We start from the raw sequence: 25,239 nt of genomic DNA, 5'->3' as shown, positions 1-25,239 counted from the left end.
AATCATCCCTTCAAAGTGTCCTTTTATGGCTTTTCATGTCAGGCTGAGTCAGCAGCATCACACTGTGGTATGTAGCATGGCATTATATCAGAGAGAGGTGTATCTTAACTGCAGGGATCAATTATTAAGCAGGGGAAAGAAACACATGGTGCTGCACTGTACTGATCCTATTACTCCTATGTGTATATTTTTTACTCAAACTGGTCAGCCTTCTCTCCTGGTTCCCACCATGTTCTCCCCTGATGAGTGCTGATGCAGGTAAAAGGCATGGCCTTTGAAAGCCAAAATTTTAACAACAAAAAAAATCAGGATAACTTGCAGAAAACCTCCCATGTATGGTCCTGGACACACAGCAGAGAGTGCTGCTGAGGGTGAGTGCTTCAACAAGCCTTTTCCTTCTCCTCGAAGACAAGGAGTTAACACAGGCTTGTGGCCAGGAGGGGCTGCAGGAACAGACCCCCATGATCTGGGCTCTCATGTGTTTTGAGGAGGAGGAACCATTTGGATATTCACTAAAGTGACTTTTCACAGATGATCAGTCAAAATTTCAATAGCTGGGCCTGTTTTATTTATCTCTGAAGAAATATAATGGTTTTCACCACTCTGGGCTTTCATCATAGTTGGTGTCACATTTTCTTTCATTTGCAAATTTAATGTTCTGAAACTATTTCTAATTTTCTTTATTTCTTCTCCATCTGTCCCTGACTTCATGTCCCTGACTTTCTTCTCTCCCCTCTGTAACATGTCAACTTCTTTTCATATGTTTCTGTATTTTAGTAGCTTGCTTCTGATAAGAGCAATTACTTCAGTGTGAATAAAGCAAACTTCACAAAATAAATCCATGCTATATCAAGCATGCTGAACCCAAGGAGCCAGCCTGGGATAAAGCCAGGGGCAGTCTTAGGTTTACCAAACCCCTTCTGTGTTCTATTCAGAGAGCTGTTTTCTCTGTTCACCTCCTAAAGCAAAGCAAAAGTGCTTCTTTACCTTGTTTGCAACACTGGATGGGGAGCAAGCCTGAGACTTTCAGATCTGGACCAGGCTGGTTTGCTTAACAGCAAACAGTGGAAACACAGAGCTAGGAAGGCACATTGTTAATCCTTAAATACCATCCCCACAGGGTGGAGATTGCAGGATTCATCCTGTCCCATGGCTTGCTCCTTCAGAGAAACAAGATTCCTTACACTTTCAATTTATCATTTTCTCCCTCTTCGTCCAAGATGACACCAATGTACTAGCGCTCAGAGCAGGGGGAAATTGTTGTTCCCTCCACAGACAGAGCCTGCAGCTTGGCCACAGCTGTATGAAAGATGTATTACATTAATGGAGTTTTCTTGGTTTTTATTTCAGATTGGGTAAATGCACAGTAGGGCTGCATCTGATTTCTAATCCATTAGTCGCCTCTTGCCCCTGTTGGAAAATGACGAGTTATGTTCTCTGTGTCCCATCTCCATTAACTCTCTCTTCCAGCTTAAGCCAGTTCCAACTTCGGGTTTTTTTAGCTATAGCTGTAGTTTTCATCACCACTTTCTCTGATCCTGATGCTTCTTGTGCCCGCTCCAGATGGAGCAACACTTCAGGGACAAATGCAAAAGGGCTTTGTGGTCAGGACTGCATGGCATGGCCATTGGAAAGAGCAGGAACTCACCTTGAGTATCCTCTCAGTTTTACAAGTACAAAAAGTATGGCAACACAAAATCCTCTGAGGGGTTGGTTGCAACCCAGTTCGTTCAGATCTGGTGCACAATCTTCCACTGAAAGCTCGCGGCACCCCAGGTATTTGGCCTTTTGTGTCCAATCTCAGCATGAGAAATTTAAAATTGTTACATCTTCCATTTGCAAATGCACCTGAATGTCAATGAAATGACAACTGGACAAATTGGCATTGCTTTACTCCAGCATTACACTGCTATAGTCTTTGAAATCCAGCAGAGTGGTTCAGAGGTGAGTGTAATTCCTATTACGTAGGATTGCCTTTAGCAGTAAGGGTTAGACTTGTGATTGTTCTCAGTGTGCTTTTTCCTATCGAGTACTGCCAAGTGCTAATGTCATCACTGGAGAAGTCACCAAGAGTTCAGTGCTGTCAAGAATCTCCTGCTTTGTTTTTTGGCACTAGCAGCACAACAACATCACTTAAATTTAATTCTCTTGAAAAGAAAAAGTCAACCATGCCTCTCAGTACAAGATTTCAGGCATGTTTGTTAGTCAATAATTACTCTTAAACCATCATGGCCCTTGCAAAATAGTCTTGTTCCTCACAGATAGCAATCTGTTATAGGAATGATTACATTATGCTTTCAATAAGAAAGCTCACAAATTGATTTGTTTTCTATTAACCAGTCAAAAACCCTAATGCATCATAAAGCTTGGCTACAGGAAGAATAAGAAAGTGAGGGGCAATACCTGCTTCTAGCCTCTAAAAAATTAGCTGTTACCATTTTAACAGCAAACTGTTACTCAGTTTATTCCATGAGTAGTTTTCCCATTTAATTTCTACCTACTTCATGTCTTTTGAGGTCATTCCATGCTTCACCATACTTTCTTGCCCACAGCCAATGACAAGACATGCCAAAACATGCATTTTCCCTTCAGGTCAGCAGAAAACCCACAACATCAAAGGAACACAGGCCCAGCAGGAAGTTAATAGATATGCATAATTTAGTTGTGTATTTCCTCCTTCCACAGCAGAAAAAAAGTGCATGTATCAGATGGCTGCTGGGAGGAGGAGGCTCCTGCGACCAAGAAGGATGCAACTCTGATCTCTTTGTTCCCTGCCAGGAAGCACCAGCAGCTCTGGCTTTTCCTGCAGCCACAGCCTTTTGTCTTTGGTCTGGTCCTGCTGTGGGGAAAGACACGAGTTTAACTTTCAGGCAGTATAAGAGCAAGCGAATGAAGGTCTGGCTCCCAATTCAAATGTGCAAAGGGCTGTCAGGCAGGGCAGGATCCTGGTTTCCAATCCCTCATCTTAGAGCTGCTCCTATGCTTTCTGCAAGCCTGTCTATCATCTGCAACGGCACTAAGAGCAATTTTTGCAAGCTGACCTCAACACATAGACTGGATGCCCTCTGCTCTTTTCAGCTCTAATTCCTAGGATACTGTGTCACCTTTTCCTTTCTATTCCCTCTGCTCCTTTCAAGTTTCAACTTATTCTCTCCACAGTGGCCTACCAAGAGCATTGGCCTCAAGAAGCAGAGGTTCCTCCCATGGTTGGGGGAGGCTAGGTTGTATCCCCTCCAGCAGAGCTGGGGTTTGAACTTTGAATCCATAAACTGGATGCTAAGCTGCTATGTGAAATGAGTGTGGCAGTAAGTTACCTCCTGTGATATCTAAGGAAAGCACGATCTGCAGCTCCATTTTAGAGCAAGCACAGAAATCAGGTCTTACGACGAAGACATATGCATGAGCTGAGCAGCAACTGGTTACATGTATTTTCCCGCAGCCCTGTCAGGATAAACCTAAGCCGTGGCTGGTGCAGGACTTAGCCTGCTGGATGCCTTGATAGCTGTCTAACAGAGGCACTTTGCGCCCAACACATGCAATTTTCTCTCTTACGCTGAACATGGACAGCAGCTCTGGGTCTGGATTCATTCAGATCATTCACCTTACCAGAACCACTATTCAGAAACCTGAGTTTTGAGTAGGGAGGCAGAAAAATAGGAGAGGGAGGGCAGACAAAGATAAGTGGACTGCTGAAGTCAAGAGAAACTCTACAAACAAGTCCTGAAAGGGCAAATTATCACCTGCAGATGAAGTTAGGACATGATGTGAAGACAGTTGGGTTCAAGGATAGAAGGATTCATTTCCAAAGTATTTGGTCAATAGCACTCACAGATCTGGAAGAGTTCTTCTTCATAATTACAGAACAGCCAGTGGGCTTTTGAAAAGAGCATTTGCCTCTGGAAAACTAGTTTGGTTTTGTCTCTTGAAAACTGCCTAGATGATATAATTATTCACATGAAAACCTGGACTGACAAGACTCTAAACACTACCTTTCATTTATTCAGGGTATGAACCTGGTGTTTACCTGATCCTATGTTTATGGCATTTGACATCAATAACTGAAGTAGCTAGAACATATAATTAAACTAAATGATTAAACATGATATTAAGAGCAATGCAAAACTTGGATTTATATGCTAAGATATGTAGTTAAGGCAGAAGACTGAGCGAGGCTGATACAGGTTCCAGTGAGTAATTAATTCCAGTTTGTTTATATGCAAGGATTTATAATAATTTCTTAAAAGTAGTTGAAGATATGGTGATGATGGAAAATGAGATTAAATTAAACAGAAATCTACAAGCATGCCAGGTTGGACAGCGTTTTGAGCAACCTGGTCTAGTGAAAGGTGTCCCTGCCCATGGCAGCGGGTTGGAACTAGATGGTCCTTAAGGTCCCTTCCAACCCAAACCATTCTAGGATTCTATGATTGTATGATCCAAATTGTAGTGTTCCCATTAAACCTGCTGGAGCATTGACAGCTCTGAGAAAAGCAGGAATATCAAGAGGAAGAACTGAAGGACTTTAAGGCATTTTTTTTCTCTAGAAAAGTAAATCAACACAACCATTGTGTTGACATACAGTAACACATCTGAAGAGATAGCAGAACACTGTGAAAGCATAATGCTTAGGGAAGAATATTTGTCCCATCTGATGGTCACCAGTTAGCAGGAATGAAAATGACATCTAGCTACCAACATGACAGGGCTGGAAGAAAACCAAATTCAGTCCTATGATATGTGGAGGCAACTAATTCCAGTGAAGATCACCCTGATGCCAGTGGAACAGGTCCAGGTGAGACTTCATCTCTGTGCAGTTCTGGACTTACTGAAGGAACAAAAAAAAAGGGTACTAGAACAATTGCTAAGGAGGACTATAAAGGGCATCCGGCACAGATGATGTCATAAAAGAAGATGAAAGGTTTTATTGCTAGTTAGTTTTAATAAAGAAAGACTAAGACAAGATTTCATTGCTTTTTGTAGATGCCTGCAGAGGGACAGAAATACACCAAAAGTGGAGCAGACCAACTTCAAGCAAAGGATGATGCTGGCACAAGAATATGTAGGGGCAAACTGGAACTCATTTCAGCTGGATGTCTGAAGATCTGTACCTATTACTACAGTGATGCTGAGGATTGGGTCCTCATTAGGAGACTGAAAGTGAGCTAAATCATTTTGCAAAACGAATAATGTCGCAGTGGGTATCAGACTAAGGCAGATTTTAGAGGTTCCCATGGTCCCATTGTGGTGTAGAGAGCCCATTATCATAGATGCAAAGTCAAGATTCATTAGGGGTTATAGATTCTATCTTGAATCATTATTGCTTCACTGAACCTTTTGCTAACATCTCTGTTTATTTAGTCCAAACAGACATACGGTAAATACCTTGATAACTAAATCAAGAATCAGTATTCAATAATTCATGACTGTATAAACACTCTATCCTTTCCACATTAACAGGACATATTATGACTATCTTGAGCTGAATCAAGGCTGTTAGGAAACAATGCAGGAAGGCACAATGATAGAAATTTTTATAAATTATTAGATGTTCATCACTACCAGCAGCTGCAAATCCACAGCAGTGAGCATCACTCTTGCCTAAACATAGGCAATTCCCTAATAAATCATGCTGAATTAAATACTGATTTATTGCCTCTTCCATGAAAATCTGTAGTTTATGCTACCACACCAAATACCAAATGGACAGCTTTCTCTTCTTTTTCCATACAGATCTTTGCATTATAGCCTGGGGCATTTCCAAATCCAGCATTTAATCAGGATATTACCTCTGAAGTGTAAAGATTGCTCTTTAATCTCCAAATCCCAGGCAGCTGCTGTGTTAAATACAAGGATATGTTATCCCTCTTTAGTACCTAGTCCTTAATCAGACACATTAAGGATATGCTGAAAACAGTCCCTCCTTACTTCCAACATCTAATTTTAAATTCCAGATTCTCCCCTTAGATGTTCTTGCTGAACAATTTGAACACTCCAGGAGAAAAATATGACCTGGAATAAGCAGTCTCCAAACACAACAGCACAGCTTGCTTGCAGAGTATTTAGATTTTAAAACAATACTTTGTAGGGCAGAGATAAGTATGTACAAGAGGGAAGTTATTTAGTTTTATTTAAAGTCTGGAAAACTTGCCAAACAGCAAGAGGCTTAATAAGGTAATCTTATTTAGTTTAACCAAGAGAAGTGGAAGGGATTACTTGATCTGTTTTCAGATGAGTACCCAGATAAAAGGTTTTCAGATGAGTACCTAGATAAAAGGTTTCTTTCAGGTGGGATCTTCCCAGGCTACCAGACAAAGTTGTGAGAAGACCCATGTCTGAAATCAGAACCTGGGAGAAATCTGGCAGGAAAAACACACCACACTTTTTGAACAACAAAGCGATTAGCTTGTGATGTAATTTATCTGTGTGAGTAGTGAATTCTTAGACATCAGAATTCATTAAACCAAAGCACAGAGTTTACCTAAAGGAGATTTTTCAGCTCAGCCAGAATCATAGAATGGTTAGTGTTGGAAAGGATCATCCAGTTTCAACCCCCTGCCATGGGCAGGGATGCCTCACACTAGACCATGTGACCCAAGGCTCTGTCCAACCTGACCTTGAACACTGCCAGGAATGGAGCATTTGCCACTTCTCTAGGCCACCTGTTCCAGTGCCTCACCATCGTCACAGTAAAGAACTTCTTCCTTATATCTAACCTGAACTTCCCCTGTTTTAGTTTAAACCAACAAGGAGTTTCCTGGAGTACTCCCATGGGTGCTTCGGAGGAGGTCCAACAGGGCCCCAGGAGTTTCCTCTGGCTTTAAGATCTGTAATTCCAACAAAGACACAGCTCTGCAGTGTTTAAAATAGTGGTCAGGACACTTCAAGGTCTTGTAGGAGAAGATTTGGGTCAGGTGCAGAAATTTGGGGAAAAAAAAAAAGATTTTTTTCTGTGAGTATTGCAATAATTTGTTGTGTTGCACTTGGCCAAACTTCTAGTTTCTATTTAACTGATAAATTACAAGGGGTCTGGTCTGCTGGGGCTGGTATTAAAGCATCTGTGAACAGTATTAGAACACTCTGAAAAAAATATAGAGATGGATAGGTACTTTAGTGACAAGATAACCCTGTCCCCTCTGTGAAAGTTTTTGTCATGGGTCTTTGTCTCAGTTGCGGACATCTCAGCTATTCCCTGTCCTAAGCCATCACTTTGCTACATCTCACCAATGTCCTACAGCTCAGCACACCACTGGTAACTTATCAAGCCATGACAACTCATTTGCTGCATTCGCATACCTAAGCCTTGAAGACATGGTCTCAAAGAAAAGAAATTACCTTTTTTTTTTTGGCTGTCTTATTTGCTGCGCCCTAAATTGCTGCTGGACAGTTCTAACTACTTTTAATAATGAATAATTTCTGTTCAAGAAAACTCAACATTTGACAATCAAATTTTAACAGTGTTCTTATGCCACTGCCTCAGCATTTTTGCAGTTCAGAAATTATATTTTCAGACGAAATTCCTATTTGAAATGGAGTCTAGTTTAAGCTCTCCTTCCAATTCTCTCCCTCCATTCTGGTAGAGCTCAGTACGAAACAGAAACACTTGGCTGCCAAGAGGGGACTTTTTGCAGGACTGATTCTTCTGTGCTGCCTATATGCAGTAAGAGTTGACACTTGACAGCCATGTGGATACAGCCCAATGGCCTTATAGTAAATGCTGTCCCAGGAAAATAAAGATCACAGCTCTTGGTCTATGGCGGATTTCCCAAATACTGTCTCTGATATTGCTTGATAATGCTTAAGGGTAGAAAAAAATAAATAAATTAGGTCCCTTTCCCTGCAGAAAACAGTACAGCAGCATCTGAGTTATAACACAACAGCACTATGCCACTTAAATCATGGTTTTAAGAGGCCACTGATCAACCTCAGAAGCTTATATACCACCCTTCTTTTGCTCCTGAAGCATCTGAGCTCCTCATAATCTTTGACAGATGGAAGATAATAGCGTGGCTTTCTATAAATTGTCCCCATTTTACAGAATAAAGTATGAGTGATAGTGAAATTAAGGGCCTAATTTTTCAGCCATGATAGAGGACACCTAGTCCACCTCCTTGCACAAAGGCTGTTTCAGTTCTTATCAAACTGTTACAGCTGCTCCTACACAGACCCATGCTCAGACAACCTCCCCCATGGAGGGAAATGCTCCCACCTTCCCAGGCAGTCTACATCAGTGCTAACCCATTAGATTTTGGAGACTGATCCCTCTCTGCCTTACTACAATTCATACCCATAACTTCTTGCATTGAATATGGAAAATTGATATTTCATCTCTCCAGCAATATTTTAAAAGTTAAAGTTCTCATATATCTCATATATGCTCTCTAAACTAAACAACTCAGCTCTTTCAATCATCTTTTTTTCTAGTTTCTTAGGTTTTGGTTGTTTTTTTACTATGTCCCATTACTTCATGTCCTCCTTGCTTCCTGGGGCCCATACCTGGACAGCTGAGACCTCTTCATTATTGCAGAGACGGAAGGGTTTATTATACAGTAGTCCTGTACACATATCCCTGGATTTCTTCTTTTTTTTTAATAGTAGTCTGAAATTTCCTCCTCTGATTCTTTGCAAACTCTTCATCCAGCTGTCCCCAGCTTGTATAGAAGCAATTGCTTGTTCCAAAATGTAAGAGATCTCTAATTTTTCCAGATTGTTTGTACTTACCACCAAAATGCCTCTCAAACCAGCTTCCATTCTGACAGAGCATCACTGAGGACTTCAGTTTTGTTCCAGCTTCTCCAACCTTCATCCTCTTTCTAGTTTCTCCACTCTCATTCCAGTTTCTCCAGTAAATCTCCAGAAATGCAAACTATCTGACCCATCTTTCCACTTCTTTTTCCTGACTCTTTCTAAATACAGCAATGCTTTTTGGTCTTTCAAAGCCTTTTGGCCTCTCTCCTATGCTCCACGCAAAGGGAAGGTGCTAACAGCTGAAAACTTTGACATTTTTCCTGCTGAATACATGAATATGCTCAGATAAATTTCAGCAGGCCCTCTCAGTATTTAAAATACTTCAGTGCTTGATGGTTCGTATTCTATTTTTATAACTATCTATCTACAGGATAATTTTAAGGGAATTTGATGTTAAGATGATCAAATAGAGATATAAGATGGGTTTTGGAAACTACACATAATCAAGTATCTTTCTAGACCACTAAAAAGCCTTGGAAATTCCACAAGAACCCAGAAGGACCTTACAAACATAATTTAGGACTTAGAATCTAGGGGGCGGACAACAAAAAGAATTAAGTGTCATGTGTCTTGTCCCTATCCAGACCTAGCTGTAGGTACCTACGTTTAAGTGCCAAAATGATGTTCACAGGCTGGTCCTAGGTAGGACGGGCAGACCACTGATGAGCATGGAATAAAACACCATTCTCTCAAGTCCAACGTCAACCTGGGAAGTTTTGTACTATTTTCTCCCAGAGGGTTGTGTTTTCTATGGACCTTTTGAGCACAAAGATTGCCTGGGTCAGGTAAAATGCAAATTTTTTTTTTAGCTTTTGGTAAATCTAAATAGATACAAGAGTACAGCAGTCACATGGATATCTAACAGCTTGGTAAATTTGATTCTGTCCTAACCTGTCCTCACTATGAACCCTTGCCACAAAGGAGCATATGTCTTAAAGCTGGGAGAAGTGAAGGGTTATGATGTCATTTTTTCCAGCTAGAGATTGAAGACAAAGAGTGATTAAGGTCCATTGATGCATAGTTTAATATGCTGCTTAATAAAAGTAGGTTTTTTCCCAAAGCCATGCTATAGCTATGTGGAAGAGCTGACTTTGAACCCACATCTCTGAAGAGCAAGCGAGGGATGTCACTGCAGTATCACCAACCACCTTTTTCTGCATGCAGCCTGATTTAAGTGATTGAAAACACAGACTCAGTTTTGGTGTATTTGAGATGCAACTGAAGTGGGATTTCACTTCTCCCCCTTTTAGAGTTTTTATTCATTATGCAGTTTACTGCAGGAAAAATTAAACATGTAATTAATGTCAAATCACCTCAACTGATTTATATATTTTTCAAATGTTCAACAGAAACTGGCACTGTGTGTGAACACCCATTTCCTGAGATGGCACAATTTTATTTCTGCATGAACGGAACTGTCATATCTTCTTATTTATTTTCTTAAGTTAAATGAAATGTGACCCAATGAGTCAAATGCCAGTTTATTTGTCAGTGTTTCAGGTGTATGGTCATAACACTTCAACAGCGTACAGCACTTCTTTCGCTCAGCTATAGCTTATTGTCTCAACAGGAGAGGGGCCTGAGAAACTCTGAAGATCTTCAGTATTAATAATGACAAAAGTGCAGCTGATCTGCATATAGCTGCTTGCATACCTATGGCAAATATTCCAATGAAATTAAAAAACTGGATGGTCAGATGAAGTTTTGTCCAGCTGATCCTCTGCATCTTTAGTAACTGTCACTGTTGGCATCAACTCAGTATCTGGTTTTGCTCCCTGTTTTAAAGGCGCATTTAATATCTGGGAAATAGTTGCAGGTACTAGTAGCCTACAACTCTCTGTGCGTGAACCATGTGCTGCTTTTGTTAGTCCAGCAGCAGATTTCGCTGGGAGATATTAGCAAGAGAGCCAGGGGTAGGATGCAGGATCCTGATGACCTACCCCATGTTCCGAACATTGTATATCAAGGAAGGAAGGTGAAAGAAAATGAAAAGAATTAATAGCAGAAAAACAGAAGCATTTAGCCATCTAGCAAACATGAATTGCTCAGACAGGTAAAGGGATACAGCCAGATACAGGGAATGGGTAGGGTGAAGATGACAAGATGGGTAAAATTGGTCTAAATGTGAGAACAATCTGTTTTTCTCCACCAGTTGAAGAAGAAATTAAATTATTACCTCCAAGATTTCATCTTGCTTTTAGAGAAACATCTTTCACTGTAATGCCAATGAAGAAGGGAGCTGAGGAGTCCTCTGGTGAAGTCTTGCAAGACATGAGATGACCAGTCTGTCCTGGGAACAGAGCAGGAATAACGAATATTTTAGAATCACAGAATCATAGAATAGTTAGGGTTGGAAAGGACCTTAAGATCATCTAGTTCCAACCCCCCTGCCATGGGCAGGGACACCTAGCACTAAACCGTGCCTCCCAAGGCTCTGTCCAACCTGGCCTTGAACACTGCCAGGGGTGGAGCATTCACAACTTCCTTGGGCAACCCATTCCAGTGCTTCACCACCCTCACTGTAAAGAACTTCCTCCTTATATCTAATCTAAACTTCCCTTGTTGAAGTTTGAACCTGTTACCCCTTGTCCCACCACTACAGTCCCTAATGAAGAGTCCCTCCCTAGCATCCTTATAGGCCTCCTTCAGATACTGGAAGGCTGCTATGAGGTCTCCACGCTGCCTTCTCTTCTCCAGGCTGAACAGCCCCAACTTCCTCAGCCTGTCTTCATATGGGAGGTGCTCCAGCTCCCTTATCATCCTTGTGACCATCCTCTGGACTTGCTCCAACAGCTCCAAGTCCTTTTTATGTTGAGGACACCAGAACTGTATGCAGCACTCCAAGTGAGGTCTCATAAGAGCAGAGTAGAGGGACAGGATCACCTCCTTTGACCTGCTGGTCAAGCTTTTTTTGGCGCAACCCAGGATACAGTTGGCTTTCTGGGCTGCAAGCGCACACTGAAGCCGGCTCACGTTAAGTTTCTCATCAATCAACACTCACAAGCCCTTCTCCACAGGGCTGCTCTGCATCTCTTCTCTGCCCAACCTGTAGCTGTGCCTGGGGTTGCCCCAACAGAGCAGGGCATGTGAGAGCCACCATATAGGTGTTATAGAGCTCATGTAGTCTATCTTTCTGCACAGTTTATCTGAGATGCAAGAATTAGGCGCTTTCAATTTACATCAGTGATAGGCTGTTCAGCCTGGAGAAGAGAAGGCTGCGTGGACAGCTCATAGCAGCCTTCCAGTATCTGAAGGGGGCCTACAAGGATGCTGGGGAGTGACTCTTCATTGGGGACTGTAGTGATAGGACAAGGGGTAACAGGTTCAAACTTCAACAGGGGATGTTTAGATTAAAGGAAGAAGTTCTTTACAGTGAGGGTGGTGAGGCACTGGAATGGGTTGCCCAGGGAAGTTGTGAATGCTCCACCCCTGGCAGTGACTGTTCAAGGCCAGGTTGGACAGAGCCTTGGGCAACATGGTTTAGTGCTAGGTGTCCCTGCCCATGGCAGGGGGGTTGAAACTGGATCATCTGAAGGTCCTTTCCAACCCTAACTATTCTAAGATTCTATGATTCTAATCCAATTGATTTCCACTATTGATATCAATATCAGAACTTGGAGTGGACATCAGGTCTCCTTGTGGCTAATATAATGGCTGAACTGCAAGATTATCTGCCTTCTCCCAAGAGACTTTGTTATATTAAATTCACTGGGTTTTGATAAAATTAAAAACCAGGGTTGTGGGACAAGTCACCCTGAAGATAAATGCTGGTTCTTCCTTAATTCCTGTTGTAAATGTCATGACATTGCGCTGGATAATGCAAACCACCAGGAGTGTCTCACTCTTGTCATTAGAAAGATGACCAGAGAGTATTAGAAAGATGTCCAAACTTTTGCAAAAAAGGGTTTATAAAATAAGCTTTTATGTATTGGTTCAACAATTTTGAACACATTTCTCAGAAGTGACATTTGAACTCTCAAAATATTTCCCATGGTTATTTACAGCTGTGATACTTAGAGGAAGTCTCAAACATCTGTGATACTCATTTCCAAACAGTATTCCTGAGATAATCTGTAGAATAACTCACAACTGATTTCATAAACCACAAATCAAAAGTCATACACAATGTTCAATGAGTGCTGGACTGTAGGACTGTAGTGTGCAACGTAGGACTGGCATAACTCTTGGATAAAATGTCTGCCGCTATGTAATAAAGTGAAAATTACCCTTTTCAATCTCTCTCCAATGAGATGAAATAGGTTTCCCTATTGTCAAGCCAATAATAAATTTAGGGTTTGCATCTCAAAGTACAGAGAAATCTTTCAATTTCTACTTCGGAATAAAAGGTGGCGTTTGATTAACCATAAAAGCTGCCATAATGTACCATTTACCCCATTCCTTTAGTCGGGTTGGAAAAGAAACAGGATGTAACCGATCACTTGCGTTGCACTTGCACCCACACAAAATATGTCGTTTAAATGAAGCTACCAAAGAGCTGCTGCACGGAAATGTAGTGTTAGAAACAATTTCAGACAGGACATTTTAAGCATAGGTTGTGCCTAAAAAGCCACTCCAGCTGTACGGGAAATGACCCTTGAGACATTTTGTTTGAGCAATAAGAACATAGTGTGAATTTGACTCAGCAGAAAACCCTTGAAGTCAGGCTTTATTTTTTCCAAAGTAGAAGAGATTGAGGACTTTCATTTCATTGGCTAATGGAAAAAGCTCCAACTTTCCTCCAAAAATAATTATTGCAGGGCAGAGACTGAGCAAGTAAACACTATGAGTAAATGAAGACGAAGAAATTCCATTTAACTCTCCAGTCCTCAACTGGATGTTAAATATGCAGGTCCATGGAAACACAAGGTTTTTTGAAAGTGTTACCATTTTCAGGCTTTTGTTAAGGTTTTTGAGGTCTCTTCGGACTCTCTTCAACCACAGAAGCCTATGAAACTCAGAAGCTTCAGAGTTTCAGGACTTGAAACAACTTTTTGGACAAAAGCAGCTTGCGAAATGCTTATGCTTCAGTGAAATTTAGAAGTAATGTTGATATCTTGAAAGATGTTGAAAAACACTTTTATCTAGATAGTTACCTTTTCTCCAATGACCTGAGCACAGAAAGAACTAGTGTTCCACTCGCACAGAACAGGGAAATCTTGCACTGGCATACCCTTGAAGTAGAAGTAATTTGCATGGGAAAGATAGACACAGGAGGAGAGCAAAATTGACCTGCTAGTTAAAAAATTAATTGCACTCATCTCTCTTTTCACAAGACTATGAGGTTTAAGATGCATATCGTTTCACAATTGGCTGCTCAAACCACTGAAGTGATGCACACCTTCACAGGCATATATATGCAGTTTGGGTTTAAACATTTCCCATTTTAGGAGACGTGAACACTGTTCCTCAAAGTAAATTAAAGCCCATGGTTTTAGAATGAAAAATGGGTGTGAAAAATGGGATTTGAACCAGTTTAATGGGATCATTTGAAATTCACACTTTTAATTAACCTCTGTCAATCTCCAGGAATAAAATGCCTTGTGTTTCTGTGACAGCTGCACAATTACTTGCTTATCTTACTCTGCTGGCTCCTCTTACCCAATGCACCATGGGTGAATGTTCCCTGGGTGCGAGGAGCCACTGTAAAGCGCTCTATCCCGCTTCTGCCTTCCTGTGGTGGAGGGCCAGGAGGAACAGACTTGGGACAGTGTTTGAGAAAATCTCTGAATCCTTCATGTGGTTTATAAACAAGACTAGCTCCTACCAGGCCAGAGCAGAGGGAACTATGACTGTTCTTGTATTTTTACATCCTAATCTCCAGAGGCACTCAGGAACTCATAGATTATTTAAACTGAATTTATCCTTGATACTCTGCAAACTATGTGTTTGCAGAGTATTATTAGTCTGAAGACCTTACTAAAATAATCAGCATATTGTTTTGAAAAATACCTCACTGGATTACACGTTTCCAGCAATACATATATTTATATGTTCCCCAACACCCAGCCAGTGGTCCCATTGGTTAATTTACTCTCATCAGGCATGTATTTTATTTCTACTCTTAATTTGTCTAATTTCAGTTTCCAGTCACTAGGTCATGACACATATGGGCCTGAAAGGCTCAAGAGCCCATTATCTTCATTTCTATTCACCATGTTGGTACTTAATTGCTATGATCAAGTCATCTTTTAATCTCTTTCTAAATTACCTATATTGTGCTTCTGCAGTCTGTTGCTACCAGGGCATATTATCCCACATTTTAAACATTTGTTTGGTTCCAGTATGAGCCTTGTTTAACCTCTTAACCTTCTCCTGGAGATTTGGACAAAGAGCATAATGCAATAATCCCATCACACTTGCATCAGCACTAAGTACAACGCAACAGAAACCCTTTGCTCCTTCTCAGTAGTTCCTTGCATTTGTATCTAAGTATTTCATGATCCATTTGGACTGGAATGTTGCACAAAGAGGTCTTGTCCATCTGATCATCTGCCAACAACTTTTCAGATCACTGCTTCTGCAATAATGTTCTCCAAGGATCTATAGGTTTTTGCAAAGCATTACTAGAGCACACGTTACTACTTCTTTTGCTCTCATTTACCATCTAACATAAAATATGCTTTACTGTTGGATTGCGTTTTTTATTTTTGTCAAACAGACAATCTTTAATAGTGTGTCGTTCCATGGTTTTCCAACGTTTTCCAATGGAGACCCTGGCCTGAGAGCCATGGCAGTTGCTGGGCTAGAAAGAATAAAACTAAGCAAACTTGCACTGTATGCCTATGAGCCATGTCCACATTATTTTGTTTTCTGTCATTCTCGTTTAGCTCCATGAATGGATTGAGCCTTAAATGATGAGTTAAAAGAGAAGAAAATAAATATACGTTGTTGGGGTGTTTTTTAATGAGACATTCATTACTGTAGCTTGTCAGCTGGCAAAATCCAAGCACTAATACACTCTATCTACAAAACTGCTGGCTGAAAACGGCCTACAGGAGCAGTATTTGTAATCAGTGGTTGTTAGTACATTTGCATGACTTCCTACTTATAATGTGGTACTGCTGCTTACTGCAAAACAAAATAGAAATATTAATTCAGTGCTGAGAATAAAAATGAGTTTGGAGAAAAATACCAGCCTTGGCACAGGAAACCTAAAATTGTACAAGAAAAGCACATTGCTGTCCAGAATCAGAGTTTTTAAATGGCATCGCTGTGGCTGCCAACCTATTTCTCTGCTTCCTGCCAACTGAAAGATTTTTCAAGGTTTCTCCACAACAATGTGTAGCTTCAGCCTCAGAGGCTCTCTGCAATTTCCCTTCTATAGAGGTAACAAACTTCTGTCTCCCTGTATTTTTCCCTAGACTGGGCTTTTCTACTTCCTTACCTCTGCCAAGAGGCTAGTCACCTTCTTGACATAAATTATCTGCTCTGCTAAGAGTCTTGGTAGCATGGGGACAGAAATTTAATTTGCTCCTGCAGGTAGAAATCCTTACAATCTCTTTTTGGACTTTATCACTATAGAAGTACTTTGGGCCTGGGCAGAGAAGTGAAAGCAATGACTTATCACAGCTTAATAAAAGTATCACTGTCAGCCAGGCTGAAGTAATTATCCAGCATGTGTACCCTTCTGCTACCATGATGGCTGGGCAGAGCTTGTTCAACCCAAACACCTGCATGATCACTTGCTCAGCTGCAGAAACATGGTGCTTTGCAATTGTTTGTTCATATCCATTTTTGCTTTCTCTCCTGGGCATACAGTCAATGCGTTCTTCCACTTTTCAGCTCTGGAATTTGCTGCAAAAACACTCTCTCAGCAGTCCCACAGTATTTTGCTCCAATGTTTTATTTCCATAGAGTGCTCTAAGCTGTCACAGTTTTAACAAGTATTTCAAAACAAAGAGGGCTTCTAACCCATATCGTGATTGTTGCTGCTCTTCAGAAATATTGTTTTTACCTCCTCACACTTGCTCTTTTTTGACAGCTTTTAACTCTGCTTTTTCAGAGGACCAGTTAATTCACAAGGAGAGTTTTTCTTTCCCAAATCCCTGCTTTAGCTCAACTCAGAGTTATAGATGCAATGCAGGTTACAGGGTGAATATCTGTGACCCAGAAGATGCCTGAGGTCAGGCTGGATTTTCTATAAGCCTTACCTTAATGACTCCACCAGTCAATTACAACTAATGATGTTAATTTCTTCCATGACCAATCCAAGCTCTCCAGATAACTTCTTTTATCTTCTGCATTTTCTGTTTACCTTAAAGATAAGTACGGTGTGTCCATAGGGACCACTATAACATATTCCCAGATACTCTTAGACCTTCATCCTACATATGTTCATAGGTAACAAAACAGGACCTAATAGGAAAAGCAGATTATTATTTGCTGCAGATCTCTATTCTCAGGCATATTTATACTGCTTGAAATGACGCAATTATGGCATTTTCCCCATCACTCTCTGAAATGGCAGGCTGTGGCCAAGTTGTGTTTCCCCAGGCTGCATGAACAAGGCCCTGGAAGGAGAGCTTCTTGTTACTGCCTTCACTCCCAGGATACAACCTGTGAAATAGACCCTCCCTCATAAAATGGCCAGGCTGTGTCTTCAAACTGTGTGGGTTTGTATATGTATTTGGAATTCTGCTCTTTATTTTCTGCCCTGGCAGTGGAACTCTTCTCTCAGTGATAAGATCAAAGTAGCCATGGCCAGTTTACCCAAATGTGTTCTCGTGAAAAATTTGTCCTTTACCTGAAGTAGCCCTTTCTCCTTCATGGCCTCATGCCTCCATTCACCATATCCCAGAATGGATGATGTTGGCGGCACCTCTGAAAGATCATCCCGTGCAACTGCCTTGCTCAGAGCAGGGTCAGCAAGAGCAGGTTCCTTGGGGCTTTGTCCAGTCACATCTTGAGTATCTCCAAGGATGGAGACTCCATAGCCTCTCTGGGCAACCTGTTCTGGTGTTTGACCACCATCACTTTTAAAAGCTTTCTGGTTTTTTTCAATTTCAGTTGAATTTCTTGTATTTCAGTCTTTGCCTATTGTCTCTCATCCTGCCAGTGGGTACTGCTAAGAGGAACCTGCTCTATCTTTTTCACACCCCTACACCAGGAATTTATACACGAGTGGGATCCCCCTGAGCCTTCTCTTCTGCAGGCTGAATAGTCCCAGCTCTGTCAGCCTCTCCTTGAATGCAAGATGCCTCAGATGCTTCATCATCTTCTCATTCTTGTACTGGGAAGATGAAAACAGGACCCAGAAATCCATATGTATATCACCAGTGCTGTCTTTTGCATGTTTGGAAATGCACATAAATATACAGGTTTTGTGTTGCTGTTTGTTATCTCACCAACCAAATTTCAGAGATTTTGAACAGGAATAAGATCAGTTTGATTCCTTAATTTCTAGTTTTGAGAAGACTGCTAAACCTAAAAAATTGAGTGTGTTTCAACTTTGTATTAATATGCTTAGTTATTATCACTCACAGCTGTCATGGTTTAAGCCCAGCTCGTAACTCAGAACCATGCAGGTTCTTGCTGGGCTTAAACCACGACAACAGCAAACACCTCTGTGCTACACTCCTTGTGAACTCCCACCAAAGGAACACACGCTTTGCTCCTGCTCACAATACAGGCACAGGAGATCAGATGACAGGTGGCTACATGAGACATCAGAGACATAGAAAGCAGTAGTGAAATCATACTGATAAGCATTAGTGGTAGTGACAACAAACCAGCTGTCTCCCTGTTAGAACGTCTTATTTTGTACATCGCAGGTGGGCTGGGTGGAGGTTCATGGTCTGACAGCTGGAAGTACCGTCACTTGAGAAGATGCAAGAGTTCATGTAGCTTAATCAAGGAAACAGAGCAACTTCTGCAAAGGAAAATCAAATAGTGCATAGCAGGTGGGGTGGACTTGGGGTCCTTTGGAAGGGAAAAATCAGTTGCAGAGATGGTTGTTGCTTTCTGATTTGGGGCAGACCATTAAAATGTGTCGAATGTGACAAAACTAGATAAGCTGAGCAGTTAGAGGCAGAACAACCTATTCACTAACTAAGAAACTTGGCTGGATACATACACCATTGTGAAAAATAAGCAGTGATACAAAAGCACTGGTAAAGACCACACCACGCTGTTGGCCAAACATCCTTGGGATCTTGTGAACATGGAGATGATTTATCGTGGTCCATGGAGATTTAGTGCTCAAACTGCAAAGTATTAGCAAACTCAGAGCGTTCCTTTGTGATGGATACATGTATACGTGTAAGCAGTTTAATGAAAGATAGATGCAGCTCTCCTCTACTAATACACTGGGAAAATTTCCTCACTGTTCAAAGAAAGTAGATTTTTTACTTGTTTAGGTTAAAAATTTGTTTCTTAAGAGATATAAGCTGTTAACAAAATCTTGTAAAAAAGAAAAAAGGGTTGTATTTTGCTTCATTCTTCATCTATTTCACAGCAGTGAATAACTAAGCATAATGCACAAGAAAAATACAGTGCAATATCTGCCCTTCTTCTCCTTCAAAAGCCAACTCAGTTCTACAAGATAAGAATTCCTAAAAACCAGATCAGTCTGTATTCTGTGAGTAGAAAGCTGCTCATATATTAAACATTATACTGGACAGTAAGGGCTGTTCATTTCACCAACGACCAGATCAAAGTGCCACATCTAAAAATATAATGACTAAAGAAACAATAGAAAAAAAAGAAAAAAGATAGTCACATGTTCATTGAATTAATTAAAATGTTTGAACAGTGAAATACAGGATTGTCAGCACTGGTCCAAGCTTGGATGAAAGGAGCATTGGTTGGACAAAAACATCTGAAGGGGAAACTGCAGTTATCTCATTGTCTTCCCCAACCAGAAATGGAGGCCCCGAGACGATGAAAACCTGTAAGAAGGTACCCAGAAAAAATCCAAAATAACAGAATTCGTGTACCTCTGGTCTAGCATATTTTATTCTTTGTTATTGAGAGGCTTCTTTACAGCTATTTCACTTGGCAGCTGCCATGTCCTGGAAGAAAATGGAAATAAGACTGCTGGATGTAACTAGATGGCAAGCAAGACAGTTGAAATTTAGTCTGGGAATGGTAGGGTAGGGTGCTTTCACCTGACAGCATGGAGGGGAAAAACATATCTACAAAGCAATGCAGTCCTGAAGAACTAAACATGAGCTCAGCATGCCTCACTGTATGTCCATCACAGCCATAAAGCATATTAAGCTGTTACTACATTCGATCTTTGTTGCACATCCCCTCTTTTGCCCTCTAATCTAAAGACACAAAAGCACCTCCTACATCCTTGTTCCGCTTTACTCTTCCATGCTACCCATCTAGACATGACTGTTCACTTCCTTCTCGCTTCTCTCCATGCACAGAGTTCAGTACCTGAGAACCAATATGCTTTATGGGTAGAGATAAAAAATAGATTTAATCACATCCATTAACTTCTCTAGAAACACACACTGACATACTCTATTAACTGTTCCTCTTCAGACATTTTTCACAGTGTCCAATTCCTGATGCTAAGGCATTTAATTACTCTCACTTTGTTATAAGATCCTACTAAATCTCTTGGCTTATGCAATACACCATAAATAAGACCCTTTTTCTACATTGCCTGGTTACTTTATGATTGCACAGACTTGTTGAAGACATCTGCATAAATTTTTACGGGACTTAATAGTCCACTTCACATCTTTGTTGTGTACTGTTTTCCCCATGAATCAGAACTGGCAATCACTGTCTGAAGTATCACACAATTCGGTTACCCAGAGTATTAGTCTCCATGTGCATTACTCTTTTTTTTTTTGCACAGTCCTAACATCATAAACATTCATACATGAGTTGTTTGGATTATTTGTAAAATAGGATTAAGACATGAGGCAAGATTTATTTGGAAAATTACTCATCAGTTTACCGAGGAAGAAGGTCAGGAACTTCATTAAAACAGATTAATGTAGAACAACTGTTATCTAGTAAGACTGCAAGTCTAGAGGACCTTCTTGCTCATTGCAGAAATACTCTGCTAAAACGCATTATTCGTGAGAGCAACAAAAGCTACTTTAGAAACACTGCAGTTGCAGCCTAGAACATGACAGGAGATAGATACATTCTTTTTAGCTACTCCAGCCATTGATAAATTAGTTCTTGCCTGAAATTGGCATTCTGTCAGTAAGCTGAAGAGGACTGCAGCAAGTGCTACAATTAGTGCTCCCCATGGAGTGAAGGCAATGACAATGTGCCTGCCTGCAAAGCTGCTGAGAATTCCTGGGCTAGTTTATTATGCAGCCTTTATGGTTTATCCACTCCACTCCAGGCTCCAGGGAACGGCCTCGATAATAATTCTGTAACTTGAGTACTTAACCTCCTTGCTTAGTTTGCAAAGCCAAGTCTTCATAAAGGAGTAACTCATGGGGAGTCCCACTTAGAGACAGGCTGAGAAGCATACATTGAGCAGTATGGGCAGAATTAGTATTGCAGCAATTTAATTTCTCCTTTTCTGCCTTCCATTAACCATTTCAGATAGATAACTACCAACATCTACCCCTCTATTCTCTGAAGCTAACTAATTTTAAACACATCAAAAAATAAGAAGCACAAGAGACCTGACAAAAGATTTGCTTGTATGCTCACACATGTTTTACCAGAGGTAGCCTCAGAAATAGAGGCATAAAGCTCATACATTTTTGTAGGCATAACTGAAATAGCTCTGCTATGTTTATGTGGTGTAGCAGTCCAACAAGTGACAAATTCTAATGGGTGATTGCAGCTTCCAGAATATTATCTGTCTTGCTACTTTGTCCTTGGTGAGCAATACAGACCACAAACTGGTATTTGTTACATAGATTTATTACCATAAGTCTTTCCTCCTTGAACTCTATACTACCAGTCTCTGGTTTTTCTAACCATTGAAATGTCATCTTATTTTGAAGCACTAAATGTCATTAGTAAATGCAGGCAAAGAAAAGCCATAATCCACATAGAAGCATAATTGTTTTAGTTTTGGGAAAAAAAAACAACAAACAAACCACCAAACAAAAAACCCCACAACAGAGATGAATGTACAATTCAGGCACGACCCATCTGAAAGAAGTAGAAATTTAGATCTTTACCCAAGCATTTGAGATGACTAGGGAAATATTTAAGCTCACATTGTGCTACAGCAAAGGAAGATTTATAAAAAGCCAAGAATCTTGGAAGATGTCTAAATCATTGGGTGAATATGCTAAGATTTGAGAGATGACTTTACCTGAAGTAGGAATAAGGCCTGAGGCCATGAAATATATGGTGAAGGGGTTAATGAGGTGTGGTGCAACACCCTGATGGAGGTGATGGGCTGCTGATGGGGGTGATTAGGCTAGTGTGAGATGGAGGCCCAATGGCCCTTAACGCTGCCTCAGCCGGGTGGATGGAGGGAGTGATGGGAACGTTTCACGGTTCTGTTCTGCCCTTGAACAAGACTCAGCCCTTGCGCAGCCTGACAGAAACTTGTATTGTCCCTCATTTACATGTAATAAATACACCAAAGTGAGAAAGTGGCTGGACCTCCCCCTTTACCCCCATCTCTTGCAGCAAAAGTATATATATTTATACTCAAAAGTATAAATTTGGCATTTGAACTCCATGGCAGAGGATGAGACTATGACCCCACTTTGCAGACAAGTCTATGGGCTCGCTCGTCTCTCCTCCCCAAAGCACAGACATCTCTTTGGTTAGATTTGCGCCTCTGTGTGCATTGGATGGAGCTAAACTTAACAAATTATCAGTTCTTTCTTCCATATGAGCTCAATTAATCATTGGCTAGCTTTGGATTTTAGTGCTAATGCAGTAAGTGAATTTATCAATGGCAATTCCAAATGTGTATTCCTGTTGCATTCAATAAACCACACTATTTGTCAATCTGTAGCCATCAAAGTTGTTATTGAACGTGACTGGATGTACAGTGTCGAATTGGTTATATTCAGAAATGAAGGCCGGTCACAACCAGCCCCTCTGATCTCTGAGGACTGGCTGGAACACAAAGGCATTTATTTTCTGCCAGATTTCTATACTCTTAAAGCAACACCCAACTACTTTTTAGCTGGGTCAGAATGATTAAATGGTTCTTCTCTTTCACAGTTCAGGATAGTGTCCCTTCTTGGTCAGCCTCTCCCATGTACAGATCTCTGCATTTATCGCTCATCACAGTTAGTAAAATTTGTGCCAAAGAAGACACATAGGAAATAGAGATGTAACATCCAACATGTGGTCTGTAGGAAGTACACTGAAGTCCACATAGGCTCCTTCCTCTTGCATACTAGCACTGTACTAAAATATTGCTTGGACTCTCATGTCTTAAAAATAGATATTTTTGTTTCATTTTATTTTGTTTTATTTTATTTTGAAGTCTTTATTTAAGTTTAAGCCCTCAGAAATGGAGGAACTAAGACACAAACACTATTAATGGCTAGGCTGAACAATCACACATTTGTTGCATCCCAATGCAGCAGAGAGGGAGCTGTAATTAAACTCCTCCACCCCTTCCACTTTCCCAGTGTCATCCAAAGGTCATATTTTATACATTCGTTTGAAGAATTTTCATATGCTCTGAACACATGTAAAATGAGCACTGACCTCCCTCTGAAGCCCACAGGCTTTGTGAGTGAAGGGCATATTTTAGGTTCAAACCCCTCATACCTGCACATGCAATATTTATAGCCAGTTTTAAGGCAATTTTGTCACTTGGGAAAAACACTGGTGCTGTCCTTTTCATATATAATAAGTTCCTTTCACAAAAGCCACCAAAACAGTCCATCTCAGAGCATGCAGATATCCAGAACACATCCATGAGGGACCACCTCCTAAAACCAACATGCCACTTAAATGATGTCTTACTTCAGCATGGCAGATGTGCAGACCTATGCCTTTACTGTCCTTTCCACATGGTGAGTGACAGCCCGTAGTGTCCTGGTGTAGAGGGGACAGAGCCAGATTATTCTCAGATGTGCACAGCAGAAGAATGAGGGAAACAGCACAAATTGCAATCCAGAGAATTACAATCATCAGATATAAGTATTATTTCTTTTTCATTATGAAAGCAGTCAGAAACAGGAATGGGGATCTGAAGAGGTTGAGAAGTATTTTAGAGATACTCAGAATTTGACTGGACAAGTTCCTGAGCAGCCTGATCTAACCTAGAGAAACCCAGAGATCCCTTCCAGCCTCAATTTTTCTGTAATTCTATAAAAACCTCACCCTCAGAAACATGAGTTAGGTACTTGTGGATGAGAATCAGCTGGTCTGCTCTCTCAGCGGGTATGGGTGCCTTGGGACTTCCAGGTAACACAGCCCATGGGTTTGCTGTGAGAGTATTTAACAAATGAAACTGCATAGAAATTAGCATATAGTAGCAATTCTATCTGCATTTTATGTGAAATCCTGGTGCACTTGCGAAGGAAGCTGGAAATCCCAATGGGAGTATTTACACTCTGCAAACGCTCCCATTAGGAGGAAGCTCACCAAAATAAAGTCCCACCCCCTCTTCCTGCACCCTCACCTACTCCACTTTCTCAAATTGTTTTATGAAATGAGAAAAGGTAAAACCTTGCAATATGCTTGTCCTCCACAGTAGGGTGTTCTTCTGAAGGGAGGAAAAACTGAATATTCACAACAGACTTTATTTCTCCAGTCTATCAGATGTTATTTTAATCATTGCGGTGAAAATGGCTTCCATAACAAAGTGGTTTCCCTAGTGTCTTTGTTTTACCTTGTCCATATGATGATTGCAGAGATCTGTCCATCTTGTTCTGAATAAAGATCCTGACTTTTTCATGAGATACTTTCCTTTCTCTTCTTGACATTAATAGGATCCATTCTTTGAATGTACTGATTAATATGCTAGCACACAGAAGCACAAAAATTTTGAGCAGGTCTGTGTGTGCTAGGCAGTACAGAGGGATATACAGAACAAAGATATTCCCAGCCACAAAGGAATTAAAATCTCAGCAGTAAGAGCATAATATGCAAATAAAGCATGAAAAAGAAAAAATATATATATATCTAATTTTGGACGACATCATAAGCCAAGGTCTCATCTAATAAATTGGTTCATGGTCACGCAGTTTTAAGGATATTATGGCAAAGGCAAGGTCTAAGGAGGAGCATACGATCTTGTCTGTACCCCGTCTCCGCATACCAGGTTTCCCAGCTCCTCACATCATCTAGCTGAATCTATTCAGTGCCAATATCCGAAATACCCTTGCTTCTTCCTTTAAACACTCTGCATCTGGTTCACAGCCCTAAACTCCACATCCAAAGCTTAGGCTTCTCTCTCTGCAAACCTCCACTCTGATGAAATTTGGGGTTTGTCTAGGCGATGTGACATGTAAGGTATTCCAGTAGATGCAGGCAGGACCCTGCAAATTGCTATGGTGAAAATGGGTAACCCTCAACATTACTGTTTACCTCTGCATTACTGGTCGCCCACCATCAAGAATGACAATTTTTTGCCACTGCAGA

This window comes from Strigops habroptila, chromosome 4, assembly GCF_004027225.2.
Source record: "Strigops habroptila isolate Jane chromosome 4, bStrHab1.2.pri, whole genome shotgun sequence".
Lineage (NCBI taxonomy): Eukaryota > Metazoa > Chordata > Aves > Psittaciformes > Psittacidae > Strigops > Strigops habroptila.
The sequence above is the reverse complement of the archived record's forward strand: the minus strand, read 5'-3'. Positions refer to the sequence as shown.